This window comes from Myripristis murdjan, chromosome 2 (genome assembly GCF_902150065.1).
Source record: "Myripristis murdjan chromosome 2, fMyrMur1.1, whole genome shotgun sequence".
NCBI lineage: Eukaryota > Metazoa > Chordata > Actinopteri > Holocentriformes > Holocentridae > Myripristis > Myripristis murdjan.
This window is the reverse complement of record NC_043981.1, coordinates 17,618,582-17,638,267: the sequence shown is the minus strand read 5'-3', so window position 1 is coordinate 17,638,267 and position 19,686 is coordinate 17,618,582. Positions and strand designations below refer to the sequence as shown.

Below are 19,686 nucleotides of genomic sequence, written 5' to 3'. Positions count from 1 at the left end.
AGTTTTGATGAGCAGAGATAATTTTTAGGGTCTTGACAAATGACTGGAGGGCGGCTTTGAGTGTGACTGTTAGCTGTCCCATGATGCATCAGGAAGTTAACCACTGCAGTCCCATGATGAGCGGAGACATCGAGGCATGTTTTATTTTAGCTCATCAAAAAAACAGTAAAACAGCATCATGAGCAAAACAGGGTATTTATATGTCACTGCTTTAAGATAAGAAATACTTTTAATTTTTAAAAAAAAATCATACTAAAACAGGAAAGTGCAATAATTATTTATCTTGCGTAAAATACAATGAAAGCGGTGACAAAAAAAGAAAAACAGCGATTGCACAGCCAGTAATGCAAAATACAAACATTAATCAAGATATTAATTTGCAGATTACTGAAAAAAATACAAATTCCTTATTTAATTATTCATTTAGAAGTCCCAGCTGTGCACACGCTGGGACTCTCATGATTTTCCTGTCCTCCAGCTGTTTTTTTTTTTTTTGCGCCACTTTCCGAGGCGACGTTTTGGTTTCCCAGCCTCCGGTCTCGTTAATCAGGAATGTGAGCCGAGGCTGGCGGGTCAGATGGGCGTGGCGGCGCAGAAATGAAACGACGCCGGGCGCCGAGAACAGGCCGTCCCGAACGGGAGAGGTCAGAGCCAGCGGGGCGTCCCGTCCCGATCAGAGCTCATTTCATTCATTTAGTCCAAATAAACGAACCTGAGAGGAGCTGCTGGCGTCTGCGACTGCTCCTCGTTACCACACAGGACGTCCCACGCCGGGGCGGCCTGGTGCCTTCAACTGTCATTCATTCATTTATTTACTATTTATTTATTTATTTATTTAGTTAGTTGTTAGGCGTTATTTCCAAAGGATTCTTCCAACCAAAATTCAATAAAACATATTTCCTTTGACGTTTTTTTCTGATTTGATAATGCATATATTTAAAAATAATTAAAGCAAATAAACAAAATTAATACACAAGAAGGGGGGAAAAATAATTGGGAGATACATAAAAAAAAACAAGACAAAATCAAAATTGCACACTTTCTCTCTTTTATTGTGAAATTTCGAGAGTAGAATCAGGTTCTTCTTCTCTTCTCTGCTGACTGAGCTTTTATTGTGAAATGTCCAACAGTCTGTCATTGATGATTTGTTCTCTGTAACTGATTTAAAAGGACAAAACTGAGGCAAAAATTGACTGAAGGAAAAGTCATATTACTGACTCTTTTTTTTTTTTTTTAAGTACAAGTAAACAAAAAAGCAGAGAAATGGAGGTTTGAGCCTCCTCGAAGAGAAACATCGGGGCTTTTTAAAGGAGAGCAGCAGCAGAGATGGTTCCCTTTGCATGGCGGTGGATTTCAAACATGGAGCTGATTGATTCGGTGTCTTCCTCGAGGCCACGGCGTCTGTGATCACGTGGCCATCCTGCCGATCCGCCGAGCTCTCGATGCTTCGCCGCCGCTCTCCCCTCTCACTCCGAACCCCCGAGCCGATACAAAGCCACATCCACACCGCTCTCTCTCTCCCCGGGACCCCAATTTCCACCGAGCAATCACGGCTCGGCTCGGCAATCAAAACGGATGAGGAACGCTGCGTCGATCAAAGCGGAGGAAGGAAAAAAAAAAAAACCTCTGCATGAATCACGCTCGTGGTGAATTATGCAGGTGTTTCCCTTTGAGAGTGTAGGATTTCCTTCGCAGGGATCGATCCGAATGTAATTTGTCAGCTTTAAGTTCGGCTCCGCTGATCACAGCCGAGCAGGCAAAACCCAAACCTGTTGGCGAGTCACGCGTCCGCCTGGTATCAAGTATTTTATTTGCAATTAATTACCTTGCAGTGTCGCAAAAGTGCTGCTAAAAAGGCTTCTAATCCATTCCCGTCGGTGCATTCGTCATTATAATCGCCTGCTTTGTTCAAACTCACGGATCTTTGTCTCAAATCCAAGTGCAGATCTCGCGGTTTCCAAAGATCCCAAAAACGTCCTGCTGAATTACAGGGAAACGTCTGTAAAAAGATGTTTTGATGCGATGCTGCAGCCATAAAAAACAACGGCATCTCGGCATCTCACGCGTCCTTGAACTTGGATTTGCCCTCAAATTTCCCCCCCGAGGTGGCTTCAAAGTTCAAAGAACACTTCCTGTCTCCAACCGTCTCGCATGTATCCATTGAAACGACCAACCCTGGCTTTGAATATTTCACTCAGTGTCAGTGTGATGGAGCTTCAATGGAGTGTTTTTCTAACTTTGAAGAAACCTAAGGGGGGAATTTAACGGCAAATCTGAGGTCAGGGACGCGTATTCAAAGCCAAGATGCTGTTGTTTTACGGTTTTATCGCATCAAAATCATCTTTTAGACGCGTTTCCCTGGAATTCAGCAGGGCATGTTTGGGATCTTTGGAAACCTTGAGATCTCCACTTGAATTTACAATAAATTCAGTGGCTTGTGTGTGTGTTTGTAATGACAACCCAACCCCCCCCCGCGGTGGGATCAGGAGGGTCAAAGAGAACAATAGGTATTTAGCCGCGACGTGGTGTGTTCAGGTGGCCCGAGTAATGACCCTGTAATTGCACCGTCCATTGATTTTTCTCCGCCTAACTACCCTGTAAAGGCCAGTAATTGTCTGTTAATGTCCGCGTTCCCCCGTGTCGCATTTGCATTTCAGCGATCCAGCCGGCAGCTCGAGTCCAGAGCGGCTTTAAGAGGAGCGCGGCGGTAAAATGGGCCGCAATCGCCGACCATTACCACCGATCGATACAGCAAGGAGGAGAAAAATCAAAGCCATGATGTTTTAACAAGAAAGCAGCAACCCTTGACTGAGCACAGATATGAACCATAAGACAGGATAAGATACCGTAATAATAATGTGAAAACACAGGTACAAAGTGCTTTACATAAGGAGTAAAAATGATGCACAGCGTCAAAATAAGAGCATAAGAAGTAAATGTGGAATACAATAAAGAAACTACAGACTGAGATTAGAAAGATTATTGGTGCAAAATATGCTAAAGTGTCTCTGGCTCCAGCTGCAGTTATTTCCCCAGTCACATGACACAACTAAAAATGTCAATATGAATTTCAGCTGCAAAAAAAAAAGCCACTTACCACAGCAGGAGACGTCAGGTTAGCCTTTGCACAGCTTTATCAGCATGCACAAACCTTATTTTTTTCTTTCCCACACTGAATCTGTCGTCCTGTGGAGCCGCCGTGGTGTCGTGTGCAGTTTGCATGAGTTCATCTCAGAGACCTAAAACAGCAAAATTCGAGTTATCACGGAAAATTTCAGTTTTAAGAAACAGTAGGAGTCCATTTCTGTCCCCCAAAGTAAAATCTACACAAATGTCCTCCCCTATAAGGCTAATTATTGTACCTGAAGGTAATTATGCAATTTTTTTTTCAGAGCCAAAAAGGCACATATATGTTTCCAAGCAGTAAAAAGGTACATATATGCACCGTTTTCTCTAAACGTTGATGTAAATTTGACTTGTAGGCTGTGGTTAAAACAATTCTCCAGTCAGGATTGTAGTTATAATATAGGAACCAGGCTGCTCTCTATTAGCTACAAACCACAAGGGGATAAAAAGCACCTCAGAGACCCCTAAAGGTGCAAATATGACCTTTATTTTCTCAGAGTCACACTGCATGCGTCTGTGCTGCTTTTTAGTCAAATGCATTTCCTGCGGCCGGCCATCAGAGATGCACCGGGTCACGATAAAAAGGTGAATTTGTACTTCAGGGTTCAAATGGCGCTGTCGGTTTCCATGGCCCTTGTTTGGCCCGCAGGCCTGTGATTGGTTCGAGTTAAACAGAATCGGGGAGCAATCAGGTGGTCGTTCAAATGAGAGGATTATTTTTCTGCTGACGTCAGGACGACCCGAGTCGACGCGTGGATATTTTAGGCTACCTTCTGATTTAATATTTTATAATCTATCAATTTGTAGCCCAGAAATCAATGAGAAACATCATGTTGGCTCATGACAACCCATCATGTAGAATTACATAAAACAGAATACACAGCAGACAGGTTTGACATTTACCTTTCAGAGGGAAAAAAAATAATCATCTTTATTTATAGAGCACATTTCAAAATCCATGTTATAAGGTGCTTCACAAAGGCAGCAAAATAAATAAATAAATAAATAAAATAAATAAATAATAAAAAGTAAGAATAAAAAATTATACAAGGTGAAAGTAAATAATAAAAATAAAATGAGAAAATAAATAAAAAGTGAAGTAAAAAAGTAAAATAAAGCTCTTTCCTTCTTTCTTTTGAAAAATTCTCATTCCATGTCGAGCTTTCATTTAAAAAAAAAAAAAAATTATATTGATAGTGTGTTTACTAAACCAACAAAACACAGCAACCGGCCTGCTGGTTTTAACCTTCCTCCAGCCAATTCTATCATAATTTATTGTAATTAATAATAATTTATCAGTTAATCACAAAAACTTTGCATTTTGCCTATTACACATAGTTGCTCCGAGTCGCTTCCTGTGTTTTTCCCGCGGCCCGGGACTCTGTTTGAACTGGAAATACGTCAAACTGCAGCCGTGAAAATGCCACCGTGAGTCGGCTTTACAGTGTAAACAGAGGCCAGTCGGAGGTGCACAGACACAAAGTGCTCGGTGAAAAAAACAAAAAAACAAAACAATAACAAAACATCTCCATCTCCATCAGAGCGAGTCATGTCGTCTCACTTTATTGCATACTCCACTGGTTTCCAGTCATAAGCAGCTGCTTTCCAGGACTTTCCTGAATCCTAACCCAGCGTGAGGTTCACATGTTGACAGAGTGCATCCTCTAAGTGTGTGTGTGTGTGTGTGTGTGTGTGTGTGTGTGTGTGTGTGTGTGTGCGTGTGTGTGTGTGTGTGTACGCGTGCGTGCATGAATGCAAGATGGCGTGTGTCATTCAGTTCATGTGTAGTTTCAGTTTGTTCCCATGCAGCGACGTTTTGGAAATAATGAACTCCTGCAAAGACTTACTCATAAGACTACACACACACACACACACACACACACTTGCAAAGAAACAAAAATCCACCTCAACATGTCCTCCAGTCTCATCTTCAGGGTTCAAATCTTGTTTTTCTTCAATAAGGTCAATAATCTGCCAGTGGGATTAGATAATCCCACTTGTTTCTGAAACTAATCGACTTGTTTCCAGAATTTTCTTGAATCAAGTGTCATTTTCCTGATCCGTGCGGTAAATCTGCCTCATTCTGCCTTGTTTCAGCTAAATCACAGCTTTCATCACGATATATTATTTGACTGATTCTTCAGACAGTGATATAATATATAATACAATTTCAATTCGATTCAATTCTGGGACCTAAAATCAATATGAGACAATATGATTATGCCTGTTTAACCTCCTGTTACCTCTGGGATCAATTTGACCCCATTCAGTGTTTAACATTTCCAACTACATGATTAATATCTGCTTTTTTGCTTCATATTTAACAACCTTTCAATGTCCTGGACACATTTTATTGTGTTTTATTTCACGATTTTTATGAGGATCATTTTCTGGAGGTTAACTGAGGTCAAACTGACCCCTGCGGATGAAAAGTTTTGGTGAATTTGAAGGTAACAGGCGGTGAAACACAGTCAGTGATTTGTATTTCATCCTGTTCTGGCTTGTGATCTGGATTTTCTCTGAAATCCAAAATATTTCCACTCTGCTGATTTATTCCCGAGAGCGGAGGAGACATCCTGATTTTGCCATAATCTGCCTGGTGCTTGGATTGAGATGATGACCCAGAGCTGCCATGGGAATTTCAAAATAAAGGCACATCTCTAAGATGCTGATATGGATCTCAATTTGGTGACTTTGGACAGGAAAAGTGGGATTATCTCGTCCCACTGGTGGATTTTGTTCCTGGTTTGAAGGACAAACATGATTTTAGCACAGACGATGAGACTGAAAGACTGTTGAGGACATTTTTTTTTTTTTTACGGTGCAGATTCTCGCGTCCCCAACCGGGAGCCGCCCGGCCTGCTGGAAGACGCTGATCTGACTCCTGCAGCTGCTGCGGGGATTCAAACCGGCAGCCTCTCAATCACACACACCGGCTCCGCTGAGCTGCGTCCAAACCGCAGCCCATAAATCCGGTCTCCGCTCGGGACATTCACGTCGTCCTGAATCAGATCTCCACGAGGCGCGGCGCTAAATCAACGCCGGCGGACGGTTACTGCGACGGACGGCTTGACGTGTGATGGATGCTCCCCGTCCTCCTCAAGCTCTCTCAGTTTCTTGAACACACACACACACACACACACTCAAAATAAAGATAAAAAATGCAGCTGATGGATCAAGCGGCCGCTCATCTGCTGCGACAGGTTGACTCCCTCGGGTCGGACCCCGAGCCGATGACGCGCTCCCGATGGACATCTGCCGTCCCGTCCGTCAGAGACATGCAAATGAGCTCGTTCGATCCGTCCCGTGTGGAACGGCACGCTCCAGTAGCCGCTGATTTCCCTCCCGTCTGGCCGCTCGGAGAGTCCAGCACAAAGCCGCCTTCCTCCCCGGGAATCAGAGCGACGGCAAACTAGTCCAGTCATTTTATGACTCAAGGTCAAACAAATTGCAACAGAAACAAACTCAATTGATTTTGTATCCTCAGTATGTCCTGAGTGAGGGAAAAAAAGCCCCGAAGAATCCCACTGGGGGGAAGTTTCGAAAAAGCCCCAAATATATACCATTCAAATGCCTATTAACTTTTTTCTCATGTGAATAGGGTAAAAATTTTAACCTTTAGGTATCACCATGAAAATTGCTGAGTTGATGACTTACCTTAAGACAAATAAAAAATGTATTGCAAGTTTTTTGAAATTGTTTATTGACATGAGCAAATGATGCATATTTGAATCATGTACACACTAATTTGCATAAATGCTACAACAGATATAATCCTTGGGTATAGCCAGGTGAAAATCTTGTAATCAATCCTGTTGACATGTAACAGTCAAATACTGAACATTAAGGTCTGAATGGAACCCGTTTAGGCCACCAATGAACTTTAAGGAAGAAGGAACTTCAAACCAGTCTTTAGCAATTATCATTGTAGAGATGAGGTTTGGAGTTGGGTCCGTGAGGCTGTTTCTGGGAGAGAAGTCTCTAGTGTCTCTAGACTCTAGTGGTGCAGCCACAGTACAGCATTAGCACTGTTTGACCAAGGGGGACCCAGTAAAGTGCTACCCACAGCAAAATGACTGTTTGATCAAAAAAGCTGTATTGTGGCGCTCCCAGATCTCAGCAGCAGTCACCTCATGAAGAAAGGAGCATGTCATAACTGCTCCACTAAGGTGGTAGCAATCTTGAAAAATGGCAGCCATTTTGAAATTTCTAAGTGGTTACTTGTCAAGTGACCCATGGAGACAGCTCATCCCAATTTTCATGCTAGTATCATAAGAAGACCACTTTATATGCCCTCTGTAGTAAAACTGTGGAGTTTATGCAAATTAGCTCATGTTACTAAACTATTTCAAAAAACTTGCAATACATTTTTTATTTGTCTTAAGGTAAGTAATCAACTCAGCAATTTTCATGGTGATACCTAAAGGTTAAAATTTTTACCCTATTCACATGATTAAAAAAAAGTTAATAGGCGTTTGAATGGGCTATATTTTGGTCTTTTTCGAAACTTTCCCCCAGTGGGATTCCTCGGGGCTTTTTTTCCTTCACTCAAGACATACTGAGGATACAAAATCAGTTGAGTTTGCTTCTGTTGCCATTTGTTTGACGTTGACCCCTTATTTGGCTTAAAATTACTGGACTAAACGAGGCGCTCGTGTCCTCCGAGCCGCTCCGAGGACATTTCAAACACGCAGGTTCGGCGGTCCTCGAGACGAACGAGGCCGCCGCAAAGTTTCTTGAACAGAGACAAAAAAAAGTCTCTGTGTCTGAAGTGTGGCCTTGTTCCACTTTTCCTCCTCCTCCTCATCTTCATCCTCATCCGCCGCGGCCACATTCAGCCGACAAACTCTCACAATCTCACGTCTCATTTCCATTTCCTCCGGCCCGCCTACAGAATGTGATTTATTTTCTCTTTCGGGTGCAAATTCAAAAAGCCTCAGCCGCCGCCTCCGACTCTTATCGTCCTCCATTTGAATTACAGAATGTGAAAGATTGTATTTTCTCTTATGTATATATATATATATATATATATTAAAAAAAAAAATACTTCTTGCATTTCTTTCTCCGGGCTTATTTGAAAGGAGAAAGATAACATTCGCGCCGCGACAGCAGCAGGATGCAGGGCGCTGAACACACACGTGCACTGTCCGAGATGATTTCATTTCCTAACGTTTTAAACGCACAGAAGCGAAAAATCTCCATCTTAACAAGTCATTTCGTCTCATATTCAGCCTTAAAATCTGAGATAATCCCACTTGTTTCCAACAGGTTCACTCGTTTCTGGATTCTCTCTTGGAGAAAGTAGAGATGTGGTGAAGATTTTTGACCTCGTGTGAAGAAAAACAACATTTAAACGCCGAAGAAGAGACTAAACTGTTTCTTAAGATGGAGATTTTTGCGGTGCATGTGTTATGCGTGAGGCCGAGCGTGAATAAAAACTACCATCGTATCCTGGCTGATTGAGATTTCAGTGAGCAGCTTTTATTGTGAAAGTGTCGTCATGAGGAGCTTTGAGATGATCCACACCGCAAAACTCATTTCCAACCAGTATGGCCCCTTAAGCCTCTTCTGGCTGCGCCAACGACAAAGTGCTAATCTTTCATTTCTGGTTTGGACTCAGGAGCCGTTATTTTCCAAGACACACACACAAAAAAAAAAGAGAGAGAGAAATGGAAACTAAACAGCTGAGTGCGTCTTTACCGAGTTTAGAATGGAAAAAGTGGAGCTGCAGGAAAGAGCGTCCCATCTCAAACGTCTACAAGAAGAGTTGCATCAAAAATTGAGAGAGAAATCCAAAAATCCAAGCAGCACCGGGGCTTTTTCTGTGATACAAAAGCATAAAAAGTCACTCATCCACATCAGTCACTCCTTCATTTCCATGTTTCCAACGCTGATGATGTCGGTTTCAGCCCGAAAACACACTGAGAGTCAAACAGAGAGAACAGGTTTTTCACTGTGAGTGTTTCCAACAGTGTGGTTAAGGTTAAGGTTGGGGTTGGGGTTAGGGTTAAGGTTAGGGTTGGGTGAGGGGTTGCAGCAGTGCCGGTCACAGCACTTGTGGGCGTATCCTGCCCATAACTCCAGTGGGATTCATAATCACACCATTTGAAACTGTCTATAATCTCCAGATTGACACGGCGGCTGTTTTCCTCTGGCGTCTCGCTCAAGCGCCGTTATCGTGTCGCACTGCAGATTTCCAGGTTTTATTTTTTAAAACCTGACAAAATGTTATTGTTTCACCGCTTTCCCATCGATCAGCAGCTGAGATTAAAAATCTGGTGCGACGTCGGCTCGTATTTCGGGGTGAAACCACATGTTAGGGTTAGAGTTAGGGTTAGTTTGATCACCTGTTAGCTTCTGCAGACGACAGCTACGGGTTTTTGTGTAAATGAAACAAACCCTGACAGGAGAGGAGCGTGGCGTGCACACGTTTCTGCACAGCCGGCTCTGCTTTGGCGGTCACGTACGCGGAGCGGTGCGACGCACGCTTCCCCGTGTAGCTGCAGCCATGTTGCATGTCACGCTGCTCGGCTGCACACGCCTGTGAAGTGTTAAATGTACGGGGGAAGTGTAGCGTACTGTTTGTTCCAGTGTCCACTGTGTGTCTCGCAGTGTGTGTGTGTGTGTGTGTGGTCATGCTGAGTGATCCCACATGCCTCACACACACACACACACACTGCTGAAACAGGCAGTCAGGACATTTTGACGGAGAGTCGCTCTGCAAATCTGGATTTACCTCAAACAAGGTAAAAAAAAATGCATTATTTCCTCCAATCAAGTGTCATTGTTTTTTTTTTTTAATCCTGGTTGCTGATCTGCCTCATTCTGCCTTGTTTCAACATATTTACACTGGCAGATTTTTTTTTATCCACTTAACCCTTTGAAACCTGTGGCAAATTCACTTGATTTCTTTCAAAAACACTACATTATATTTTAAAATTAAATTGTAGCAAAAAAAAGGAAGAAATTTACCAGAAAATTTACAAAAAGCAGCAAAATCACAGAAACAAAATAAAATAATTTAATGAGGATTAATGGGGTAAAAAAAAGAAGAAATTTACCATAAAATTGCCAAAAAAGCAGCGAAAACCACACACACACACACACACAAAAAAATTAAATAATTTTTTTTTTAAAGTTAGATGAGATTTAATGGGGTAAAAAGGAAGAACTTTACCATTTACCAAATTTACACAAAAAAGCAGCAAAATCACAGAAACAAAATAAAATAAAATAAGTTAAATGAGATTTATTGGGGTAAAAAAAGAAAAAATTCACCATAAAAATAAAATTGAAATAAAATAAAATAAAATAAAATAAAATAACCCCAAAACATGGAGGAGATTTTAATACTAAATTTTAGACTAAATGATTTGTGGAAACGGATGTTTTGTGGAATGGAAATTTTACTGAACTTCACCACCATTTCAAAAATGCAAGTTGCCAATCTTAAAATACTATTTTTTTTTTTTTTTTTTTTTATGCAACGTTTTAACCTGACAGTCAAAAAAAAAAAAAAAATAAATAAATAAATTCAAAGCTTCTTGACATGCAGCCAGTAATCCACACGTGTGTTTTGGAGCCTTTTGCAGACTGTAGTTTAAGCAGCTTGTGTGTAGGTTGTGTGTAGGTTGTGTGTAGGTTGTGTGTAGACTGTGTGTAGTCATTTGCGCTGCAGGGGAACACACTGTTTACTCCCAACACACACTCAGCATGACATTTCAGACGGCGGCGTTCGGATCCCCCGTTGGCCTCAGATGAAACACGGCACCACCAAACAAACTGGAAACCACTCATTTACATGTTTGTGTTGTGGCCTTTAACAATAAAACACCACCAGCCAACCAGTCAATCCTCCATCAGCAGCAGCAGCCTGAACGTGTGTGTGATGACACCCTGCGCTCACCAGGAAACTCACAAAATTGCCTTTTTTTTTTTCTTTCTCTGCAGTCAATAAATTGCTCTCCATTTCCAGGCTTTTCCTCTCGTTGTTTTTCCACCTCGCTGATCGATTTGAATGAGATGTCATCGGTGTCTTCACAACAGACACTGATGACGGTGGAAACTCCAAAAAATAAAAAATCAGCAGCGGGAGCGTGTCAGGCGTGCGATAATGATCTGAGGTCAGCTCTCTGTCTCCGTCCGCATGCAAAATGCAAAACAAACAGTCAAAGCTCCCGGGCGGAAAATGAAAATGTAAGTCTTTGAGCGCGTTTGAGGGCAATTTTTTGGGAGTTTTCAGAGGCCTGCCGGGACGGTGGCGAGGAGTTTGACCCTGGCGAGTGAAAACGTGATCGATTTGGTGGAAAATAAGGAGGGAAACAGCATCCAGGTTGAAAATGAGGAGGCTAAAAACAATATGAGCACATTTTGCAAACATTCCCCCAATATTCACCTCTATTTCCCTTATGAAGTTTTCTTATTGGGTCCAATTAATGGTGAGGAAATGAGAAAATATCACTTTCATCAGTAGATCAAAACACACAAACAGTTTCTGATCTTCACTGCAGTTTCATCGTGCAGGATAATCCTCATTTATCAGTTTTTTGTTTTTTTTTGACAGTGTCTTTGCAGTAAAACAACACTGATCTTTTTTGTTCACTGGATCTACTTTCCAATTTTACTTCAGTTCTTCATTTTAACTGCTCCGAGTCGCGTTTGTAAGGTCATATTTTTAGTTCGAGCTGTGTTTCTGAGGGCTTTGTGGACGTCAGAGACACAAACTTGCACACTAAATAGACTGTTTTACTAAACTTTGACATGACTCTCAGGCCTCTAATCAGTTAATTTATGAGACATTTGCAACGCTGGGGTTTCTGGGAAGAAGCATGAGTGTGTGGAAACGAGGCAGATCGGCCACCGGGCTCAAGAAAATGACACTTGATTCAAGAAACAACTTGGAAACCAGTGGGATTATCTCATCCCGCTGGCTCCCACTGGGGGTTTCTGTGACCTTGTTGGAAGAAAAACGGGATCCAAGCTCTGTAAGATGAGACTAAATGACTTGCTAAGATGCAGATTCTTCCTGACGTGAAACCGAAGCCAAAGCCATGACACGGCCGCTGTCAAACACAACTCGGTGTGTTGAGACAAATCTGAAACATTTGGGTTGAGCACCAGGCGCTGATTCCCCCCGCGGCTCTGTACATTTTCTTCATTTTCACGCCCCCTGACTTCCCCTGGCAGCCGCGTTCCCACCGAGATTAAAGGCAGAGATGGATCACATGTTTTTGTGGGGAGTTTTTTTCACAGACTTGCAAATAAAGACAGATGTGTCAGTGACATCGGCGCGGGCTGAAACATTGTGTACCGACGGCTCGCAGGGTCTCACGGCACAGACTGTACTGGGGAACAAGAGGACGGCAGATACAGTTTAAGACGGCAGGGACGCTGAGGAGAAAGTGCCTGTAAACACTCTTCAATCTCACTCTTGTCACTGTGCGACAAAAAGAAACCGTTTAATTCACAAAGCAGCAAAGCAGCCGCTGCCGAGCTGACAGCATCCCAGCCTGCCCTCGCTGTTTGCACCGATTTAAAGTGTTTAACACACACATTTGGTGCAAAAATTGGCCCCTTTCTATGCAAATGAGCCTCACCGCAGAAACAGAGCGGTTCACAGAGACTTCAGAGGAGAATATCACTTTTTGGTTCAGCTGGGACCGAAATGATTCGCAGATACAGGTCGCTGTGCATGGTGACACTGCAGCCCTTTTTTCACTCCCTCATTCCCACGGCTTTCTGCGCTAAAGGCTCTTTTTTTTTGGCGTCAGCTTGAGACATGGACGATGGCGACGTCGCATAAAGGCTGAGAGAGTCTGCAGAGGAAGGTGGACGGGGCGGAGGGCGAGCAAATAACAAACCGCAGGACCTTTACGCGCGACACCTGAGTTTGATTCTAGAAAGAGCTTTCATGTGCGACCGAGACCGCGTCCAGTTTCCATGTCGATGCCCAAACCGAACCTCTTCCTCACCTCAACCAAGCTGTTTTGTTGCCTAAAACTGGCTAAATAAATAAATAAATAAATAAATAGATAAATGAATAAATAAATAATACATAAATAAATTAATAAAACAATAAAATATAACCTAAAAAAAATCTGTGTAAAAATAAATTAATGAACAAAAAATGGAAAAAATAGCATCAAAAATAAATTAAAAAATAAATGAATATTTTAAATAAAAGTAAAAAAAAAAAAATTGAGAAAATTATAGGTGTAATATAATAAGACCCAAATAAAAAATAAAAAGAAATTAATCGCTTTTTGCTCACAGGGTGAAATGACACCTTTTCAGAATAAAAGCCCACCCGTGGCCCCCGGGTGATACGGTGATGTACCGGTGGCTCTGCGGCTCGGCCCGCTGAGATTATCTGAGCGGCTCTCAAACTCCAATCTGCTGCGCGTCGCTCCTCCTCTGCCGGGCTGACAGGAACACGGCGGCTCAGCGCAGGGTTCACCGAGTTGAGTGGTAATCGCTCGCGGGCCAAGAATGTGTTATAAGTCTTTGATGCGGCGTAATAAAGCGTGCACAATCAGATCTGTAGTAATCATCGGCGAGTGATTACCAATTACTTTCAGCCGAGGTGCTCGCAGCGTTTCCCAGGAGGCCTTTCTGCGCAGTGTGCCCTGCCTCACACTGACAGGATATGTCCAATTTGATCAAAGCTCCTCGCCGATAAAACAGCATTTAATATCCCGGCGAGGGATCAGCCCGGTGCCTTGGGTAATTTTACTGAAAAATAACGGATACGTCGGAGACAGAAATTGCATTTAAAAGAACTGTGAAGATGATATTTCACCGCCGTAAATTAGATTTGTGCCGCAGAACACGGCGTCACACAATCCTGACGACATCACTGCACTGGGAAGAGGTGCAGACATGTGTTGCTGCAAAGTACAGCAGGCGTGACGTCGGCTTTTTCAGGAAAAGTAGAGCCGATGCAACGCAGCTGCACGTCCTCCCTGGACGCACGTAACTCCGACCCGACCGCGGAAATCATCGAATTCACCGATTATCGCGTCTTTCTCTGACCCTCTCCTCCGGCGATTTCACTCGCAGGATTCATGGCTGCGTTTGTGATTTTGCGCCCTGCAGATGAAGGAGGACGCGCTCCCGTGACTCCATCGATTGGCTGCGGTCCAGACGGCTCAGAGAAAATGTCATGTTCTTGTATCTATATTTAACATCTCGCATCGTGGCCATTGATTTTCTTGTTGCTGTTGCCCCCCCCCCACCTCACCTCGTTCTCTCTGGAGACGCTTTGACCTGCGAGCTTTTCACTTTTCTTGCACAAAAGGACACAAACTGTTCTTCCTCCTCTGCTCTGGAGCTTTTCCACTCCGTCATATTGCATGTTTTTCCGCTGTTTTATGCCATGCGGTCGCCGTGATCTGCCATCTGACGGAGGCTTTCATCCGGAGCGCTCGGACGGATGACCCCGTTCACTCCGCTGGGAGTCAAAGCCGGCAGATCCCGGCCGAGTCGAGTCCGGGTCTTAATCACAGCTCGGGAGGCAAAGGGGCTAGAAAACAAACCCCCTCGCCGACCTTTAGACCCCGAGCTGAGGACAAGAAACAACTCCTGACGATAATCTCATTAGGGGGAAAGAAGAGGGAAAGCTCGGATGGGGGAGAAAAATCCCAGGAGAGAGGAAAACAGCAAATCCACCACAGTCGGACTTTTTCATTTTGGTGTTGTGACAGCAGGAAAAACAGGCCGTATCTGTCGTTATCTACGACAGATAAACCCTTTTCCACAGCAGAGACAGGAGCTTTTAGCCCTGTTTCCAGGCCTGGTTCCTCTTTTTTTTTTTTTTTTTTTTTTTTTTTCAGTTTCTGGGCCCCAGAACAGCCTCTGCAAGTTGGGCCGGAGTTTGTTAATGAAAACTAATGAAATCACAAAAACTAGGCATGAAAAATACATTTTGAATGACTGAAATAAAAATAAAAGTGAGGCTTTACAAAAAAAAGTAACTGAAACGATGTTGCAAGTTTACAAAACCTGTTAAAATAAACTAAAACCGTAGAGAAAATGTTTTAGTTTATTGGTTGATCGTCTGTTATAAGTCTTTTTCTGACCTTTTCGTCCTTGACAACCACGCCGTATTACAAAAAGAAAAACTAACACTACGAATAAAAACCAAACTAAATCTAAGCACCTTCAAAAAAGACGAGAAAATCCGCTTTAAAAAAACAATCAAAATTAAGTTTAAATTGTACACAAAAAGTCAAAATAAAATTAAAATAAAAAATAATGCAAAATGCAAAACTACAATAACCTCGTGAAAAGCAGTTATTGTATAAATACGCCACAAGGGGGCGCCAGTTGTTGAAATATTTTTCCCATTTAAAGAGGGAATCGATGTTGCATTAATATTGTTTTAAACTGCATGATGAGTTTAAAAATTATTTAATGCAAAAATGAAGAATTCAATCATCTTTTGCATCTGTTGTCGACAGCCTGATTAAGATTTCCGGTGTGAGCATTTTTACATTTTTGTGATGTTTTGTAAAGTTTTGTGTGTTTATTGCAGCGGGATGATGTCACTGAGGGAAGAATGGATGCATTTTTAATAAAGCTCTGAAAAACGCCTGTATTTTCTGCATCATGAGCTACATTCAGCTGTTTCGGATCATGATCGACTAATTGCTTGTTGATGTTGGTGAAAACCGATCGGGGGCTTCGTTATTAAAGCCTCGCCATCGTCGTGGAGCAACTAGACTCGTTTCTCTGTGGAAACACAAACACACAAGAGCTTCGGCCCTGGATCCAATAAGATTAAGTCATGTGATCATCCTACAGTCGACATACATGATCAGTCAAACATGGTGTCGTACCTGTTTTTGTTAGATCCACGTTGCGCATTAACGTACAAAAGTGCTGAAATCTCACAGTCTGTAGGCACCATAAGACTTTTAGGAACTTTTTTGCTGGAAAAGAGGCAAAAGTCAAAGTCAAATCTGCATGAAAAGAAAAGAATCTGAAGAAGACAGTAACTTTCCATTTTATTATGTAATGGCAAAAACAAAAGTCAGAACGTAAGAATAATGTAAGCGTTATTTAAAGGGTGTTAATGCCATGTTAGTTTACATTATACAAGCCGATTTGACTGTCTAATTTATTTGCTCCACTGCTCGTGCTTTAGTTTTTGTCTTTTTGTAATTCTGTGGATGTTTTATCTGTTGTTTCACGTTCACGTATGTTGTGTCTCCCGTCAGGCATCGTGTCGCTCATCTCCCTGGCCGTCCTGTCCTACGACCGCTACAGCACCCTGATGGTGTACAACAAGCGGGCGCCCGACTACCGCAAGCCCCTGCTGGCGGTGGGCGGGTCCTGGCTCTACTCGCTCTTCTGGACGGTGCCCCCCCTGCTGGGCTGGAGCAGCTACGGGCTGGAGGGCGCCGGGACCAGCTGCTCGGTGACGTGGACGGAGCGCACGTCGCGGTCGCACTCCTACATCATCTGCCTGTTCATCTTCTGCCTGGGCATCCCGGTGCTGGTGATGGTCTACTGCTACGGGCGGCTGCTGTACGCCGTCAAGCAGGTCGGTCCCGCGCCCCGCACGAAACCTCGTATCTCCGAGATGTTCCAGAAACTAAGAAAAAACCTTTAGAAACCCGCGGGTCGGAGCTCTTAAATCTCACATTAAGTGTCACCCAAACTGGAGATACATAGCCTACTCTTCACTGGACAGCGATGACATGAACTAATGCAGAAATTATTAGTCGATTAATCAATTTGTGCACTGGGAGAAATTAATAGATTACTGTGGTGATTTAATCAGGTAAAAATCCAAACTACTGTCTGATTACAGCTTAAGAAAGACGCAAAGGTTGTCTTTCACTATTCATATCATCAAAAAGATATGAATAGTGACATTTGAAGATGCCGCTTTGGGCTTTGATTGCTTCCCACCAGCTTGTGGCTTTATTTTTCACACTTTATACAATAAATTATTCATTAATTTGCCAAAACAAAAAAAAATTTTAAAAGTAATCGACAAGGAAAATAATAATGAGGTGCAGGATTATTAAATTGACTTTTGGCATTTTTCATTGTCTCATCGGTAGAAATTCACAAAGAAAACGAGACGGAGCAACTGAACTTTACAAAATGACATCATTAACGGCAGAGCGAATAGGATTTGTTGGTTGTCGATTCAAAGCTGGCCCCTCCTCCCTGGCTAAGCGAAGCAGCGGCGGCAAGTTTTCTTTTCCTAGGATGTGACAGATTGAAATGACCACCCAAAACGAAAAACCGTCCATCGCCTTTCCATCCTTTAAACAAAAAGACAACAATTTGTGTGCAGTCGTGCTTTTGTTTCAGAAATTATAAATTACACCATTGTCTATAGACGTAGAATCACTTCACAAAGTTATTCATCAAAACTTTGTCTGGCCCTAATGAGGCTGATCTGTCCCGTGACGGGTGTGTGTGTGTGTGTGTGTGTGTGTGTGTGTGTGTGTGTGTGTGTGTCGCTGCCTCATTTTCAGCCCGACTCGCCTTGTGCAGCGATCACGTCGCCTCTCTGGCATTCCACTGGCAACAAACCAAACTTTAATTCCTTTTTTTTGTGTGTGTCATTAAATCTTTATAGACGGAGCTGCGAGGACATGAAACGCAGACAATGAGGGCTTTTAATGAGGCTCAGTGGAAATCGGCGTTCCCCAAAGGCAAATTCCAGGGCACGACTCGCAAGAGAGACGGAGGCAGGGCGAGAGGCGGGTTGTGGTTTTCACACGCGGGGAACAAAAGTCCGGCAGAGAAAATAAAATGTGCTTTGTCATGGTGTCACGTCCTGAGTCACCAGTGTGAGCACAGAGCACACAGGTGTGATATGATAACCGCGTAGAGACGGAAAATGTCCTTTAACCCACAAAGGCTCTCATGATCTGGACCCTCAGGTTGGTTTCCAGTCGCCCACAGAGCCCAGTTTGAAATTATTTGGACCCACGGAGACGCTTCTATCACGAGATGTTTTGGTTTGTGTTACACATTTAAAACATAAGAAATCATAAAATAAGAAATAAGAACATAGGGACATAAGAACTGTTGATCCAGCATCACTCGTGACATTTCAATCATTATAAATGTAGCTGCATCTATTAATTACAAAAAGATATCTATTTATCGATTTTTTGCAAATTTTCTGGTATTTATTTTTTAATTTTTTTAATTTTCAGATTTAAAGAAAAACAACCTAATGTTCCAGCAATTTTGCAAATTTGCTAATTGGCATTTTCCCCCATGTTTCTGAAAGAAATTACATGAAATTGCACAGGTTTCACAGGGTTGAACTGCGTGGAATTCAGATTTGAATGCTGAAAAATCGGGTTGAGATTAAACCAGAGGAAAAAAAAAAAAGAATGTTAAAACGATCCCTCATATGTTTTCTGGGTCCGTGGGCCACAGTTTTATAAATTATCACCCAAAGATCAGTCACACGGATTAATTAGCTCGGTTCCTTCTGCTCTGAGGGAAAAAGTTTTATATCCTGCAGGCTAAAGAGCGTTCAGGACATGGAAACTTCACAGAACAGCAGTTACTCTTTGGAAAAATAATAATTTGGGATACTTCAAGCTGCGTGGAGGCGGGTGAACACACATCCTTTATCTTCACCCATTATTTCTGCATTGAGGGTGAATCTTGTTTCCTCTGGCCTCGCCTCATTAGAGGATCCTGCAGGCCGATTTTAATGATTTGAACTGTCCCTAATGATGGCAAACAAACGTCTGTGATCAAAGCCAACCAAAACACGTTCTTCGGTAAAACAGTCCCTCCAAAATAAAAACTTTAGGTTGAAATAGTCTTAAATCTTTGGATGCCACATTGTTAATTTGTTTGGATTCAGGAAACAGGCCACGAGAGGTTCGCTTGTAAAATACGACAATCGAAGATAAAAACAAAGAAATATCAGCTGCAGCGTGGAAAAGACAAGATGTCCAGGCAGTGAACGCAGCAGTCTGATCCTCACAGTTTAGTCTACTCAGATTAGGAAGCTGTTCCTAAATTTATAAGTGATTGAAATGACATGATCATCCTCACTCAGAGCCATGTCGGAGGAAGTGAAGTGAAAACCCACCTGTTGTCGAGTCTTGACGCTGAGTCAGGCCGAAAAAAGCAGTTCTGTATCTGTAGTGCTGAGAAAAAACAGTGACAGAAGTCGGTTTTTCTGGCTCTGACCATGATTCGGCGATGCCTGGTGCTGAGGAAGCTACCGGACTGCTGTGTGGAAAGCTAAAGTTAGCCTACCTGGGCACACCTGTACCTGTCGCCGTCTTCCTTGACATCTCTGCGGTTTCTCCTTCCCTGATTTCTCTGCAGTAAATCAGCGGCTTTCCTCTTCACCTTCCTCCACGTCATTTTGGAAGAGCGAGCCACGCAACATGAGCTAAATCTGACTGCAGTGGTCACTCAGACCAGGCAGCTGCATTTGATTACAAGGCAGATCCCAATTTGACCACTAGGGGGCTCTAGACTAACTTCTACAAAGCCTCTATTGACTTTCTGGGCGTATTGCACTGTGCAGCAAACCCCTTTCTTTGGTACAATATCTAGAAA

At 42.8% G+C, this 19,686-nt stretch overlaps 1 long non-coding RNA gene across 1 annotated transcript; it reads right to left on the bottom strand.

Annotated features, from left to right (window-relative positions):
- Nucleotides 1-1,428: 1,428 nt before the first annotated feature.
- LOC115374415 (uncharacterized) lies at nucleotides 1,429-19,516 on the bottom strand. Its single transcript, XR_003929616.1, has 4 exons — nucleotides 19,378-19,516; nucleotides 19,208-19,265; nucleotides 3,098-3,239; nucleotides 1,429-1,585 (listed from the first exon to the last, which is right to left on the bottom strand). It is a non-coding gene; the product is annotated as an uncharacterized LOC115374415 (long non-coding RNA).
- Between the last annotated feature and the right edge of the window lie 170 nt (nucleotides 19,517-19,686).